General features: G+C 39.1%; 1 long non-coding RNA gene across 2 annotated transcripts in view; it reads left to right on the forward strand.

Annotated features, from left to right (window-relative positions):
- LOC102901049 overlaps nt 1-11,556 on the forward strand; it is an 82,856-nt gene extending 71,300 nt beyond the window's left edge. For both annotated transcript variants that reach the window (XR_006592789.1, XR_006592788.1), the window contains exon 3: nt 11,105-11,556. This is a non-coding gene — a long non-coding RNA (uncharacterized LOC102901049). The remainder of the gene's footprint in view (nt 1-11,104) is intronic.
- Nucleotides 11,557-15,195: the final 3,639 nt, after the last annotated feature.

Here is a 15,195-nt window from a genome sequence, read left to right on the forward strand (position 1 = left end):
TGCTTAAAACAGAAAGACATGCCCTTCATAATGTTTGATTATTTTCACTCTTAGGAAAGTCCTGTCATTGGCAAGATATCTGGTATTGGTATAATGCTGAGGCCCTTTGAGTTGCTTTTACTCCTGGTTTGAGTTTGGGGACAAGAAGTTTTAATCTAGAATAAGTCCGCAGGAAGAACTCTAGAGATAGAAAGTAGCATTAGTATTATTTTTTAAATGTTTGTACTGCTTTTGTTTTAAGAGGTGCCTCCAAGAACCAGGTAAGGAACAATTGCTGTTCATCTTTATAAATATATAGTGCTAATAGCATTGTAGTAAGAGGGCGGTTTCCCCTCCGTAATGGTTTTTAATATGGGTCTATTATATTCTCTAAGCACTTTCCTTGCAATAGTTTCATTTATTCCTTAGTTCTTTGGGCCATCAGGGTTCCTGCTCTAGCTATAAAGCATGGTACTTAAATGTGCACTGAGCCCTCACTGTAGCTTCTCATCTACTTTCTCCACATGTTGTCACAGCTTTCTCTTATTTATAAGCCTTTTTGCCTAATATTATTGCTGCTATTGCTGCTACAGAATTTTGCTGATGTTGTAAGTCATCATTGTCAGACCAGGAAAAGACATAGTTTGAATTTTGACTGTTCAGATAGACTTCATATCAAAGTGATGTGATTATACCTAAGTATTTGATCAAAAATGTGGGTCATGACAAAAGACATAGCTTTAAGTTCAAGGGGGACTGTGTGGATCACTTAATTTATTAAAAACTTGACAGCATCAGCCCCAAACAATATTATGGGGCATCCAAGCAGGTGATGGCCTAACGGGTAAATGCCCTCCCCTCAATAAGCTGCATAACTGGCACCATATTATTCCAGACTAGATTTTCTTCACACCTGTTCACAGACTTTCACAAGATCAATTGGTAAAGTGGTTGCTGGCTTTACATTTTGATTCTTACTGACATGATTTTGCTCGGTCTCTCGTTATGTTATAGCTGCACAAATACAAGTTTTCCAGATGGTCTCCTTGTCTTCCAACTGACCCCCACTCAAATCCATGGTTTGCATGGCTGACCAAGTTATCTTTTAAAAAATGTTAATTTATTAACCCAATCATTCAAGATTCACTTAACTTTATAGAACACCTATGAAGTGAAGGCTCTTGTGACAAGTGTAGTGAGGGAGGCAGTCTTATACACAGAAAATTATGAGACCATGTGATATGTGTTTTATCTGATTAAAACTTTTTCATGCTTCTCTACTGTTAATGAGAATAAAAGTTTAACTTTTTCCCCTAAAATAAAATACATTCACAATTTGAATCTATTCTACCAACACAGCCTCATTCCAAGCCCTTCCCTCATGTGTACCCTATGTGTCAACCACATAAAATGTGCTGATGTTTCCAGGATCTTCACCATTCCCTACAACTGGCGAATTCCTACATATTCTTCCAGATTTAGCTCAAGTGTCATTATCTCCTTTTTGACTCTGACTTCATCGCTCCAAAGCAGTTAGTCATCTACTCCTTTGTGCTCCTGTGGAAAATTTTATATGTCTCTTTTTTTTTCCCATGGCTTATAAAATAGCTTATTTCATTATAATATTCACTACATTGTGAGACTCTTGGAGGCAGGGAGTGTATTTTATGCCTTTTATTTCATTTTCCCAATGTGTAGTTCAATGACTGGCACGGACATGATGCATAATGATTTCTTTTGAATGAGTAAATGAATGAATGAGTGAATGAACTGTAACACCAGCATCTGAAGTTACCATTGCATTTGTTTTACAATCAACACTGTTGAAATACTCTGTACTGTTAAGCAATTATCTTCTGGTAGAACACCTGGTAGAAATCTATAAATATGTTGGCCAACAACTCAAAGTGATTAGTGCACCCAATTTACTGCAATTAGAAGGAGGACCACACTCCATAGAATTTAAAAGGTGCATTGATTACACACCTGTACAACATAAAAGGGATTATGACTACTGCAATAATCATGAAAACATATCACTCTTGCACTAATTAGTTAAATAGGCCACTGACATTGATATTTTATGAAAATAAAGTCAGATAAAAGTAAAAGGTGAAAAGCAGCCTCCAGAAAGTAGACTTGAATAGAAACGGCAAGACAAAGAATTTTTTAAAGAAGCTATAATTTCACATACACACCCTCTCATGCCAGTATGGTCATCTTAATGTCAGGGCATTTTTAGAGCTAACAGTGGAAGCTAGATTACAGAAGGTCGAATTCCATGGAAAGCAATGTGCATATGGCTTCATTTTGGAGTGGAATCTTCATCAATGTATGTAGTGGTTAAGAGTTCTGGAAGCAGAATGCCTAGATATGAGTCCCAACTCTACCTCCTTCTGGCTATATAATATTAAGAAAGTTATATAACTTCTTTGTTTCTCAGTTGCCTTACCTATAAAATGAGGATTATAATAACTATCTCACAGGATTGTTGAGAGGATGTAAAATGGTAAGCTCTCAAAAATACTAGCTTTTATGACTATTCATCAGTTTCTTCTTTGGGCTGTTATCATATCCTATCTTTACCATTGTTTAACATGCACTCTTATTGGGACTTGGGTTTTCCCTGTTTTCCATATTGTGTATCTTTCATATGTTCTGTAAAGTTGCTACCTCCAAGATAATGGCATTTTATTGTATCTAGGAAATTATAATGATCATTGGTGAGAAACACCAGGTCCATTAGTAACCAAGGTCATAAAATGATTGTATCCTTTTACTCATTGTTTGCTATATGTTTCCCAGAAATCCTTTATGTTGCCCACAAAGGCTGTGAATCATCTATTATAACTGGATTTAGGGCTAAAATATGCATGTTTAATTATAACTGAGTTAACAAAAGCTGTGTTGAGAAAAATTATTAAAAGTTTTTGTGTAATGATGATTATATTCCTGGTCTCATAATTAGGATGGGATACAATAATTATTGTATTGGTTAGAGCTATATCCTGCTTTAGTTTGACAATCAGAGCCAAAGACATGGCAATCTTCCTTCAAATATATGAAAGGCTTGTTCCATTGAATGACTCATACTACAATATTTTAAATAATTTCTTTTGTGAACAAACTTGAAAAATAAATAACTATGCAGATTATAAAGAGCTGATAAAAATAAATTCAATTGATGATTGCCAATGAAACAAGGCATTGTACATATTAGGAAATACAAATGAAGATATTTAGGTCTTAATACTATTTTGATTTGAAACATTGGGCTGTTGACTATGTATTGCTGGTTTAGAACTTTACTCCATTTTAGATGGGCTATTTATACCCAACTTTAAATGGGCTGTTGACATAAAATTAGCAGAAAAAAAAATGTCAGTAGAATTGATTTTAATGTGTTGTTAACTAACCACATTTCAAAATTATTTTCTATACTAAACTGTGACTAAAGGTCCTAAAGGACTTCCTATTTAAGAGTATCATGAGAGAGTACTCTGGGAGGGTAAGATAAAGAGAGCTATATAGTTTCTCTTTGCAGGAATTAAATATAAAAATATGTTTTACACGAAGTACTAAGGATCATCATGGTGACTGCTTCTTTGACCAACAGGAATCATCATAGACCAAAAGCTTTGTCAGCTGTGCATTGGACAAAGTTATTGTTTTATCAAAATCAGGTGAATGAATGAAAAAGTAAATAGATGCATTTTAAGAACTAAATTTTAGTGTGATATCCGTGTAGAGCTCTATGGTTCTCTACTGAACAGATCCCATACTGAGAAAGCAATCAATCAAGAATTCCAGGTAAAGATGGAGGGAGAATTGAACATATACATCTAAATTTCAGTCCCTAAATTCCCACTTAATAACAATAAATGGAATTTTAAAGGCTATATGAGTTAGCTTTTACAACATAACCAAATACCACAAAGTGTAGTGACTTAAAACAACAACCATTTATTTAACTCATGATTTTGTGGTCAGCACTGTGACCTGGGCACAAATGGCTGATTTATATGGTCTTAGCAGGACTCCCTCGGTCAGCTGCAAGTCAAGTTCAGCTTTACTCATCTTGGCTGCCCTCTCCCATCTCTATGGTCTTCACTATAACCTCTGGGTCAACTCAGGCTACCATCCTTCATCAGGCCAGATTGGGCTTGTTCATGTGGAAAATGAGGGACCCCAAGAAATTGAGTGGAAATGTGTGAAGTCTCCTGAGGTCTACATTTAGAATGGCACATTGTCACTTCTGCTTCATTCTGTCGGCCTAAGCAAGTCACAAGTCCTGTCTAGATTTAAGGGGTGGGAAAACTGGCTCCGTCTCTTAATTGGAGAAGTTGCAAATTTACATTGCAAGGAGCATGAATGTAAGGAGGGGGAAAATTAGAGATATTTATAAAATCAATCTACCATAAAGGCATAAACCCATAAGGACAAACAGAACAGAAGAAGAGAGAAGAGTAATGAAATTTAGGAAGCTAGAAAGAAAACATATGAGTGGCAGTTGACTTAAAGACACCTGAGAAAGCTTTATCCTAACCTGGCAGTGGAGAAAGCCAAGAAGCAACCCAAGGTACTGGTATAATCCAGACACCTTCCAAAGTCTCAAGAATTGGTGTGTCTGGTATATATATTAGGTATTTATGGAAGTAGGGGGTGGACAGTGAAGGTAGAGATAAAAAACAGGCAGATTCATAGAAATTCTCTTTAAGAAGTCCTGTACTTAGACCTTCAGAATGGATTCCCCTGTCTCTCTAGTCACTAATTGCCACTCTTCTACATCCTATCACAGAGAAAACAGGAGATTTAGTTTGTGAAGAGGGTGAAACCAAGGGTCTCCATACTTGTTGACACCCTAGGCACAACTGAGCACTGAGATGACATGATAGGCAAAATAATGGCCACCAAAGGTGACTGCATTCTAATCTCCAGAACCTATGAATATTTTAGGTTATGCAGCAAAAGGTAATTATGGCCGCTAATCAGTGGACCTTGAGATGGGAAGGTTTCTGGTTGAGCTGGGCAGACACAATGTAATCCAGCATCCTTGTAAGTGAAAGAGGGAAGCAGAAGAGGAAGGATCAGAAGGAAGCAGTATAAGTAGGACTTGACTGCTGTTGTTGGCTTTGAAGATGCAGGAAGAGAGCAAGAGCCAGAGTATGGGCAGCCTCTAGAAGCCAGAAAGGGCAGATTTGGAAATGGATTCTCCCTAGAGGCTCCAAAAATAAACCCAGCCCTGCTGACAACTTGATTCTATTCCAGTGGAACACTTTCAGATTCTGAACTCTAGAACTGTAAGATAATCATTTCGTATTCTGTTAAGCTACTTAGTATGTGGCCATTTGTTAGACCAGCAATAGGAAACAAATACAGGTGCTTACTGAAAACAGAAGGATCGAGTAAATATTTACATATCAAATGTTGAGACTCCCATTTGTCTTGGTCTGTATGGCTTCCAGAATGTTGGCAGCCAGGCCTTTACCTTTTAGGCAGGAGCCTGGAAGGATGTTCTCTGGGGAACCTCATTAGTCCGGACAGATTACTTAAGGATGCTGACATCTGGGATTGGCCATAAAATGGTTCAGTCAGATCACTCTGTGGTAAAGCCCACTACCATGTATTCAAGCTTACTAAAGCTTTTGAGTGTCTCATTCCTAAGCTCAATGGACATCTGAGGAAAGCATGTAAAAAGAAATTCACTGACCAAAACAAATAGAGTTTGAGGGATACAGAGGAAGCTTCTTGAGGAAATAGTATGAAGCAATGATGAAGAGAATAGTAAATAGTTAAACAAAGGTTAGTGGCAGGGAGTGGGAAGGAGGGCATTCCAGTCAGAAAGAAGCACATGTTTAAGTCCCTGAGGAGGGCTATATCTTGAGTGGTTCATGTTTAGTCAGCTAGCATAAGTAGAACTTAGAGAGCTAGAGAACAAGGAAGAAAGTGAAGAGAAAAAACAGAGGAATAGTGTGAAGGAATAAAGCATCAGAGTAGTCAAGGACCTATACAGGGGCTTCTATCAGTCCACAGTCTAATCACAAAACATTTATATACATTTACATACACACATGTACACATACATATTACCCATATATGTAATACATACATATATACATGTGTAAATAATGTGTATATGTACATATAATACATTTGTATATACTTGTGTAAATCTCAACTTCTAACTTGTATTTGATATTCTTTGTATTTACTGATGGAAGGATAGGAGAAAATAATCACCTTTGCACATCGAACACAGGTGGGGAGGAGAATTGTAAGAATTGTTAGTTACTTTGTATATAATCAGGCAAAGAGAGGCCAGGCCTTCATGGGAGAGAGTAGCATAATCTAGAAATGAGATGTGGTCAGACTGACAGTTCTGTTTACTGTCCCTCAGGTCCCATGACTGTCATGGCTGATGAAAGGCATGTGACAGGTCTATTGACTATTGTATCTTCCCTTAATGTCATAGCTTGTGTCATACCTACTTATTTCCAGGATGACTAAGAAGCAAAAATTCAATCTCATGGCATTTCTGGAGGTGGATGACCTGGGAAGTTTAGGCTTTATGTTTGGATTGGCTTTGCTACCTTTTCCCTGAAGTTTTTTCAACCTTGGGAGTATCACATCTGGCGCTAAGGGAAAGGATCCCCTCTTGGGCAACACATATGACACTGAGTTAAAGACAAAACAAAACAAAATAGAGCTTGCTTTTGCCAAATGAAGAAAGAACATTTAAACTCACAAAAAGGGACTCACACACACACACACACACACACACACACACACACACACACACAAAACTAGACCATGCTGTTAACTGTCCAAATGCGCAATTAAGCACATTGGAGTTTTAAGTGGTCTGCATAATGGTTCCTGAATAATCTAGTTAACATATGGCAATGGCTCCACGTTAATTGTGACTCTTCAAATGGAGTAACTCTCCATGCCCTTCTCTGGAGAACACACTGGAGAAAAAAAAATGGCCCTTCTGACTCATACTGCTTGTTCTTAAAACAGCAACAGCAGCAGCAGCAGCAGCAGCCAAATATTGGGTTTAGCCTGTTGTGTTTCTTGATGCCACAAGGGTTGCTTAAGGGGGCTGGGATCTATAGCCAGCCTGAAGCTGTCAGTTTCATCCCCCACAACTTGAGAGCAAATAGTGGTTAAGTTTTAGCTTGCCTCTTTTTTTTTTCCTATGGCAATCTAACTTTTCTTTATGAGAATCCATCTTTTCAAAGCTGTAGTGAGAATTTTACTGAACCTGTGTAGTGGGTGCATAGCATAATGAGTTGTACAAAGTAGGCCACTCAATAAATACAGGTTGACGTGGATTGACTAAGATTTAAAAGGTAAATTAAAGGGTGGATTAGCAAAAACCTTATTTACAGAATGTGTCGTAAGCCTTCTTTAATTGTAGTCATCATTTTTAGGCCCAAGTATTTTATGATTATCTATCAATTCAATTTAGCACATATTTACTGAGCCCTACTAGCCATACTTCACTAAGAGTCTCAAAAAGGGAGAGAGAACGGTCTAAAACTATGATGGGTACCTTGCTCTCATGAAACTTATAATCCAGCAGGACAGATGGACTAGAATGACGATTTGTCTTCTAAAAGTTGGATGACACAGTTGGAATATCCTTGAAGCAAAATCTCTCTTCATTCACTGAAAGAATATTAGGTAAATGAAGGGAAAACCAAGGTGACTAGTCTGACATTGAGAAAAACGAAAAAGGTTTGAGTGCATGGTATTTTCTGAGAGTAAATGAAATGCTCCTGCAACCATTCCACTAAAAGCCAGGGCTTCTTGTTCCAGAGTTAAGACCAGCTCATAGGCCAGTTCCCTTCTCTCCAATGTCGTCCTGACTCCCTACCCATTCTTCCGTCTGTCCGTGAGTAACTCTGTTGGTCTTTGGTATTAACTGTGCAACAGAAGGGAGTTTCTACTCCACAAGGGTGCTGCCCTCTCCCTTTCCTCCATGCCTTATAGATGGCCTTTCCTAATCTGGCTTGCTCATAGACTATAATACTAGAGGCTCAGTTTTCAAAGTCTGAGATTTGTAAAAGACTTTTGAATAAGAAAATGCTTACATTGGCCTTAGAGGAATCTGTCTTTCTGGGTACTCAATACTCCTTGGGACTGTGCCATCATTGTGGAAGATACTCCAGGAGCTGAATGGAATCCCCAAACCAAACATGCAGGATGGAGACAGTGACCCATGGAGAAGTCTGCTTGTTTTATACTTTCTAGGGAGGCAGGAAGCTGAAATGATCTGTTGTTATTGCTCAAATTTCTTCCAAATGGTTTGGAATCATGCTGCTTTGAGATCAGTAGTGAACATCTGTAGTTTGTCTGTCCAGGGCCTTCTGGAAACAGTCTCAGTCTCGGAACTACTTTTTCTTTCACTCTAAACATGCGGGAGGGAGTCACCATGTTCTTACTTGATATCACCTATCTCGCCAGTGGTGATTGCTTGAGGTGTGCACAAATTATGCAAAGTGGGCAAATCAAAGTAATTCCTGAGATTTTCCTGGAATTGAAGAGCGAGACTAAGTCCCTTTCAGGTTGTGGGAGGCCTGGGGTAGGAAGCTTGCCAACTGTTGGCAGTTATGTTTTCTATCACATGGTGCCAGACGGTCTCCAGTAAGATATGGTACATGTGATACACAGAGAAAAGCAAAGACAAGAGATGCACTAAAAAATTTTTAGTAGTATGTGAGTCCCTGGTTCCCACAGTTCGTGAGGCACAGCCTAACCATGCGTGGATTTGTTCAGTCTTTCCTTTAGTTACTAGAAACACCCTACCTAGTATGTATCCAAATAATCCCCAGTCCCTTTTGTGCATCCTGCTTCACAATGAGTTGTTACCTCTTGCAACCTTTAAAAGCGTCCTGATTAACAAGTAGATCTGCTCTGACGCTGGCCCCTTGTCTCCTCTTCTCCTATATTCTTCTCTTTGCTTTTATCAACCACCAGTGATTTCCATTCTTTTGTATGTAATTTTCTCTGTTTATTTCCTCTCCAGTTCTCCTGGCTCTCTTACGTTCTTTCCTTTTCCTTTCTCCCTATGCTCTCCCTCTGTGTCTCCTTTTAAACACTGCTCAGAGGTCCACTGTTCTTCCCTCCTAGTGATTAATTAACATTCATTTTACATAAACAACCAGTTTAAAGATGTTTTCACTTGCATCCCGAAGCCCCTTTTGGAAGTGGTTCTTTCATGGCTATTATTTTGGATTATGCTGAAGATAAAGATTCAAACAATAGAAATAAATGTGTTGTTCCTGTTGATTACCTGTGGGTTATATAATTACAGGTGATTTTTGTTTGTTTTTTTGCTTTCATATATTTGAGGAAATTCCTACAATAAACACTTTGTTTTTATTTAAAAAATCATTAAAATGCTTTGTCATAGATCAAATGGCTAAATTTGTTACATGAATGCCTACTTTTCTCATTTGTCCTTGTTGGTAAACTCCTTAATATTAAAAGTTCTATCTAAGGATAACTGTATCAAAATATCTCATCCAGGAGAGTCAAGGGACACTCCCTGGTATATAGATGGGTAAACAAATAAACAAATGGATAGGTGAATGAATAAATGTTTCCCTAAACAAAAAGCAGAAACCATTATGGCAAAGCCTGATTCAGTATAAGGCCCTCAGATAATTTACTAGACAGTCAATTTCATTCAGCAGATATGCCTGCATTATTTGACCAAAGACGAATATTCAGTAAACTCTTTGGGCTAAACCTGGTAATGGTATATTTGATAGCTTTAAATAGAGAAGGAAAGCTACACTTCTGGACTCATCCCAGCTGGTAGAGGCAAAACAGATGCTCAATACAAATATTTTAGCAAGTTACAGAGACAGTGAGGAAGAAAAAGGTCAGACTGAAAATAATGCTCTCTCAAATGAAACATCTGGTCGCGGAGAGTCACAGATGCAGTATGTGGTCTAAAGGGAGCTATAACCCATATGACTTTAGCCCGAGTTGCCACAGGGATGGCAAATTAGGAGAAAATAAGCCAGTTAAGGAGAAACTGAGGTAGTTTAAAGAGAATGATAGTATCCAGGATATGGAGAAACTGACACATCGTAGAGATATAGTACCATGGAAATGTATATGCGATCCACATTTGTGCAAAGTACTCTGGTCATTTGTCTCATGCCTTCTAACCAAGCAAATACACTTGAACTATTTTATATTAAAAAAATTTTTTTTAATGTTTATTTATTTTTGAGACAGAGAGAGACACAGCATGAGCAGGGAAGGGGCAGAGAGAGAGAGGGAGACACAGAATGTGAAGCAGGCTCCAGGCTCTGAGCTGTGAGCACAGAGCCCGACGCTGGGCTTGAACTCACAAACCGTGAGGTAATGACCTGAGCCAAAGTCGGACCCTTAACCGACTGAGCCACCCAGGCGCCCTGAACTAGTTTATATTAAGGAAAGTTTCAGGAGATTCTACAGATGTATGTACATTAAGATGTTGATTGGAGTCTTTTTATAAATAACAAGAAATAAACTGAAACAAATTAAAAATCAACAAGAGGTGCCTGGTTGAATTGAGGCACGTCTATAAAATGAATATTATGCAGCAGTTAGAAATTACATTTGCATTAGGCGTGTGGCTGGCTAGGTCAGTGGAACGTGTGGCTCTTGATCTCAAGATTGTGAGTTCAAGCCCCATATTGGGTGTAGACTTTACTTGACAACAAAATCTTTTTAAAAATGTCACTGATTTATATTCATGGACATGGATTTATATCCAATACATTCACATATGTTTTTAAGTAAAGAAGATTTTAAAGTGGTATCTAAAATGATCCTGTTTTTGTTAAAAATATTAGCATGCATATGGATTCAAGCATATAAACACAGAATTTAAAAACTTACGAAGGTGCCAGATTGTTTACAGCCATCATGTTTGGGATTACAGGTATTTAAAAAACATGTTTGCTTATTTTAGTTTTGTGTTTCTCTATAAAGAATACAAATTATTGGTATAATAATATAAATTAAGTTTTAAAGGGGAGACAGAGGCATTGATAAGTCAATCACTTCCTCCCTTCTCACATGCCTTTCTTAGAGACCCCACTCTCTTTCTTCTTACCCTCAGCCCCTGGAAGACTTGAGTGGCAGTTGCCTTTTAAGAGCTAGTAGGCATACTATATGTCACAGGACCCCGTCTGTCCTAGGTATTCCTCCTGGAGATCTGGAATTGAGACACAGAAACAGACGATGAGTGGCTACACTGAAGGTCACGCAGAGCGAGATCCAGAGTTGGCACTGTGACAAGACAAAGGCACCTGCAGACTGAACTATGGGGGAACACAGATGCCCTGAATAAGCCCTGAAAGCCAGCCCGCAGAGAGGGAGCAGGGGCAGAGGCAGATGCCAGAGGGGAGCAGAGCTGAGACTGGGGGGCCTGCTGAGGAATGGAAGGGGTAACCTCATTATCAAACCTCCCATTTATTTCTCTCCCTGTGTGATCTGACTATATTTTATTTCTGGCCTTTAGAACATATGTGAAATCGTCTATTTTTTAAATAAAAACCACTTTTACCTGGATGCGTTGTAGTGAGTTTCTGGTCATCGTGATAACCTCAATGGGGACAGCAAGGCCTACTCCAAAGAAACAGCCTGGTGGGTCAGCAGAAGAGGACTCTGAAGGAGCTGCTTCTATCACTTCCTCACCACCCACAACTTCTGCAAGAGGCTCTCCTGCATGGCCAACACCAAACCGAGCTTCTACTTTTCCATCCTTGGCCACCTAGACTGGGAAACCAGAGTGGTGGTTCCCTTTGGAGAACCAGTTGGAAAAAAAAAAAGAAAAGTAAAATCTGGACAAATGTCTCTCCCAAGGCAGCTGTAATTCCTAAGTCATATTTACCCCCCAAATGGGGTTTTGTGCATTTCCTCAAAGACTTTTGAAGGTGAGGAATTTTACAGTGCAGCTCTCCTTTTCAATATTCCGAATTTTGTTGTGCAGAACTTAGCCTAATGTGCGTGACAGCCTTGGCGAAAGAAGCGCCCTACAAATGCATCATCAATATAATAATATAAATTGAATTAGAACGTTCATTCTGTTCTGCTGAGTTTCTTTCCTGAGCTGATTATGTCTGAAATGGCTCCTGTTAGAAGCTTTCTCATTATGAGGAACTCACTGTTCTGTTCCAGCCCTCTGTCAGGTACCACCTGTTTGGCACTTTTCGACTCTCATTTTTTTAAGTCAAGTATCCCATCATGTGAAGATTTGAGGCTCAGAGTCCTAGCATTAGAACCACAGCATGCTGCTTCTTCCGGGTGAGTTTTTCTGCTAGGAATTTAAAGTTGCATTTTGGAGAGTAAAGAATGACAGTTTGGATATGCAATTTCTGACAAGGTCAAATGGTGGACCAACAAATGACGATTTTAACGTTCTCTCTAATAAGCTTCTTCCAGTGGCATAATTCATTTTTTATTCTTATGCAGGAGTATGGGTTATTTGCAGTGTTCCAAATAACTTGCCATTCAAGTGGACTGGATAAGTGTCTAAATTATGTATTGGAGTGATTTTTTTTTTTTTTGGCTTTACTTTTTAGAATAGTTTTGGAATTGCAGGAAAATGGAGAAGCCAGTACAGGAGTTCCCAAGTGCCTCTCCTTCCCACCTCCACAACAGGTTTCCCCTATTGTTAACATCTTACATTAATATGGTACATTTGTTATAATTAAAGAACCAATATTGATACATTATGAACTAAAGTCCATGATTTAGTCAGATTTATTTAGTTTTTCTCTAATGCCTGTTTCCATTACAGGATCCTATCCAGGATACCACACTACACTTAGCTATCATCCCTCCTTCGGCTACTCTTCTCTGTGTAAAACAAAAACCAGAACAGATCGGAGTTCCTTACAACAAAATCTAGGGCGAGAGACTCAGGTCCTGAGATTCACTTCTCTGTGGCTCTCACACTGGGCATGTACCACCCCCCCACCCCCCCGCCGCCTTACATTGGCTCATCCCTTAGCATTAGTAAAACAGGCGGTAATTTTCACAATGACTCTTAAAGCATGAAAAATGAAAAAAAATTTAATGTATGAAAAACCCAAACAACTCAATAAAAATAATTTTCTAAATTATAACTAAGGTATTTACCATCACAACAATAGAAGTATCAGCATGCTATATTGAGCCACCAAAGGTCTTTATTATAACATAGAGTTGGTACCAAAGTATGGCTTTTCTCCCTCCTAGTATCCTAGGTGACTTGACTTGGTTATTCTCTGGTCATTGTGTTCCTGGCCCTCTGACTGTCCTTTCATGGCCATACAAGTACCAGAGTCTTTCTTTATTAAAACTCAAAACTTTTTTGAGTTTGAAGGTTCTAGATTATTTTTTTTCCTACTCAGTTCACAGTTTGAGATACCTGCTGTGGAGTATTCCAAACTTCAGAATGCCTGCAAAGTCACTGGTCCTTTTATAGAGGGCCACTTCTTTCTTTGCTGAAGAAAGGTTCTAGGCAGTGCTTTAAGAAAATATGTTCCTGTTGGCACCACTGTGACCTCGTCTTCTTAGCAATAGCTGATTAGAGCAGATGTGGACATCGGTCCAAGGACGATCCATAAACCGTGAGGTCATCCATGTTGTCATTCAAAGCAACAGCTTTGTTCACTAGAACAATGGGGATGAAACTGGACAAATCAGAATTTCTGAAAAGAAACGTAGAGAATGAAGGCAGCTAAGCCACAGAGCAGAAGGGCTATGAAAGATCATGAAAAACAAATTGTGGAGTAAGCAGAAGTCACGAACAAACCCAAGTGATGAGTAAAAGGGAACCAGATGACATAGGTAGTTTGTAGCCAGAGAGAAGAGGCACAAGGAGAGGTAGTAAAATGCTGACTCATTATACTAGTCAACGCCATGAACTCCTGAGGCTGATGGCATGACAAGGTATCTAGGATCCAGAATCACCTAGGATCCCAAGCCATTCACAGTTCATGAGCTTCATTCCTTCTCTGGGAGGCCTAATTGTTCAGGTATTCCCGGGTTGCAAAGATATTCATGTTGTCCTCATCACCATGTGCACACTGACATTATGTAGGTGTGGTCCTTCGAGGTAACATAAGGGAGTTTAAATAGCACACATGCTTTGGCTCTGTTCATGTTGGCAGGAGTTGTGATTAACACTGCAAATGATCTAGCCTATTCTTTGCACAGCTCAGAGATGTTCCAACTTGTTGCATAGAGGTTTGACCTTCATTCCCAATATACGGAAGTAGCCTTATGAGAGCCCAGGAAATGCAATAAAAAATAATTTATATCCTGGGTAAAAAATGTCATACCCCCAAATTCCCTTTGTCAGCTCCTCCCCATTTGCACTGAATTCTTACCACAATCAAGGTAGTTACTCACTGTTTGATTTCAGAATGGATATAGACCTGTTCTTCACGTGCTCTCCAATAATAGAGTCACTAATATTTATATATGCAAGTTACTGTTCTAAGAAATGCACACGTATTAATTTGTTTGATCCTCACATGAACCCTCTAAGAAGGTGTCATCATCAATCTCTTTTTGTATGTATGGAAGGATACTGAGCCTTAGATGGGCTAAATAATCAACCAGAGTTCCTACAAATGGTAAGGAAGATTTGAGGTATAATCCGTCTGATATCAGTTCTTAACCAGGGGCCCTGTTCTCTGATGCCTGCCAGCTTGGTGACTGAGCCCTCCTACCTTCTGATAGTTGGCCCTGTGGCTAACATCCAGTTGACTGCTTGCCTGGGTCACCCAGAGTCCAGATTCCCTCAGTATGCTCCATCTGCATGTAGGCAAATCCCTAATAAACCCCCCTAAAGGCTGAGTATTGGGACAAATACACTAGAATGGCATTTGACTTTGGAGCCATAAGAATCCAACCCCCAATGTCTGTTTCCTCATAATAACCTGTCTGAACTAGATGGCCTCTATATCCCATCATTTCCACATTTTCTCCCAGAGACTGATGTATTTTTTTTTTTTATCTCTTTCATATACTGTCGGCCCTTCTAAACATTAGAGCTTCCCAGGCAAGAGGGCATCAAAGGCAGTGGTATTAGCCTCTCTTTTCATAAGGTCCCTTCACACAGCTGCTGGATGTTGACCATTCCCTGTCCTCCAGTGACAGTGACTTCCTGCTGAGCTCCTCTTCCCTGGAGTCTGGCTGCCCTACCCTGGCCTCATG

Source organism: Felis catus, chromosome F2 (genome assembly GCF_018350175.1).
Source record: "Felis catus isolate Fca126 chromosome F2, F.catus_Fca126_mat1.0, whole genome shotgun sequence".
Classification (NCBI taxonomy): Eukaryota; Metazoa; Chordata; class Mammalia; order Carnivora; family Felidae; genus Felis; species Felis catus.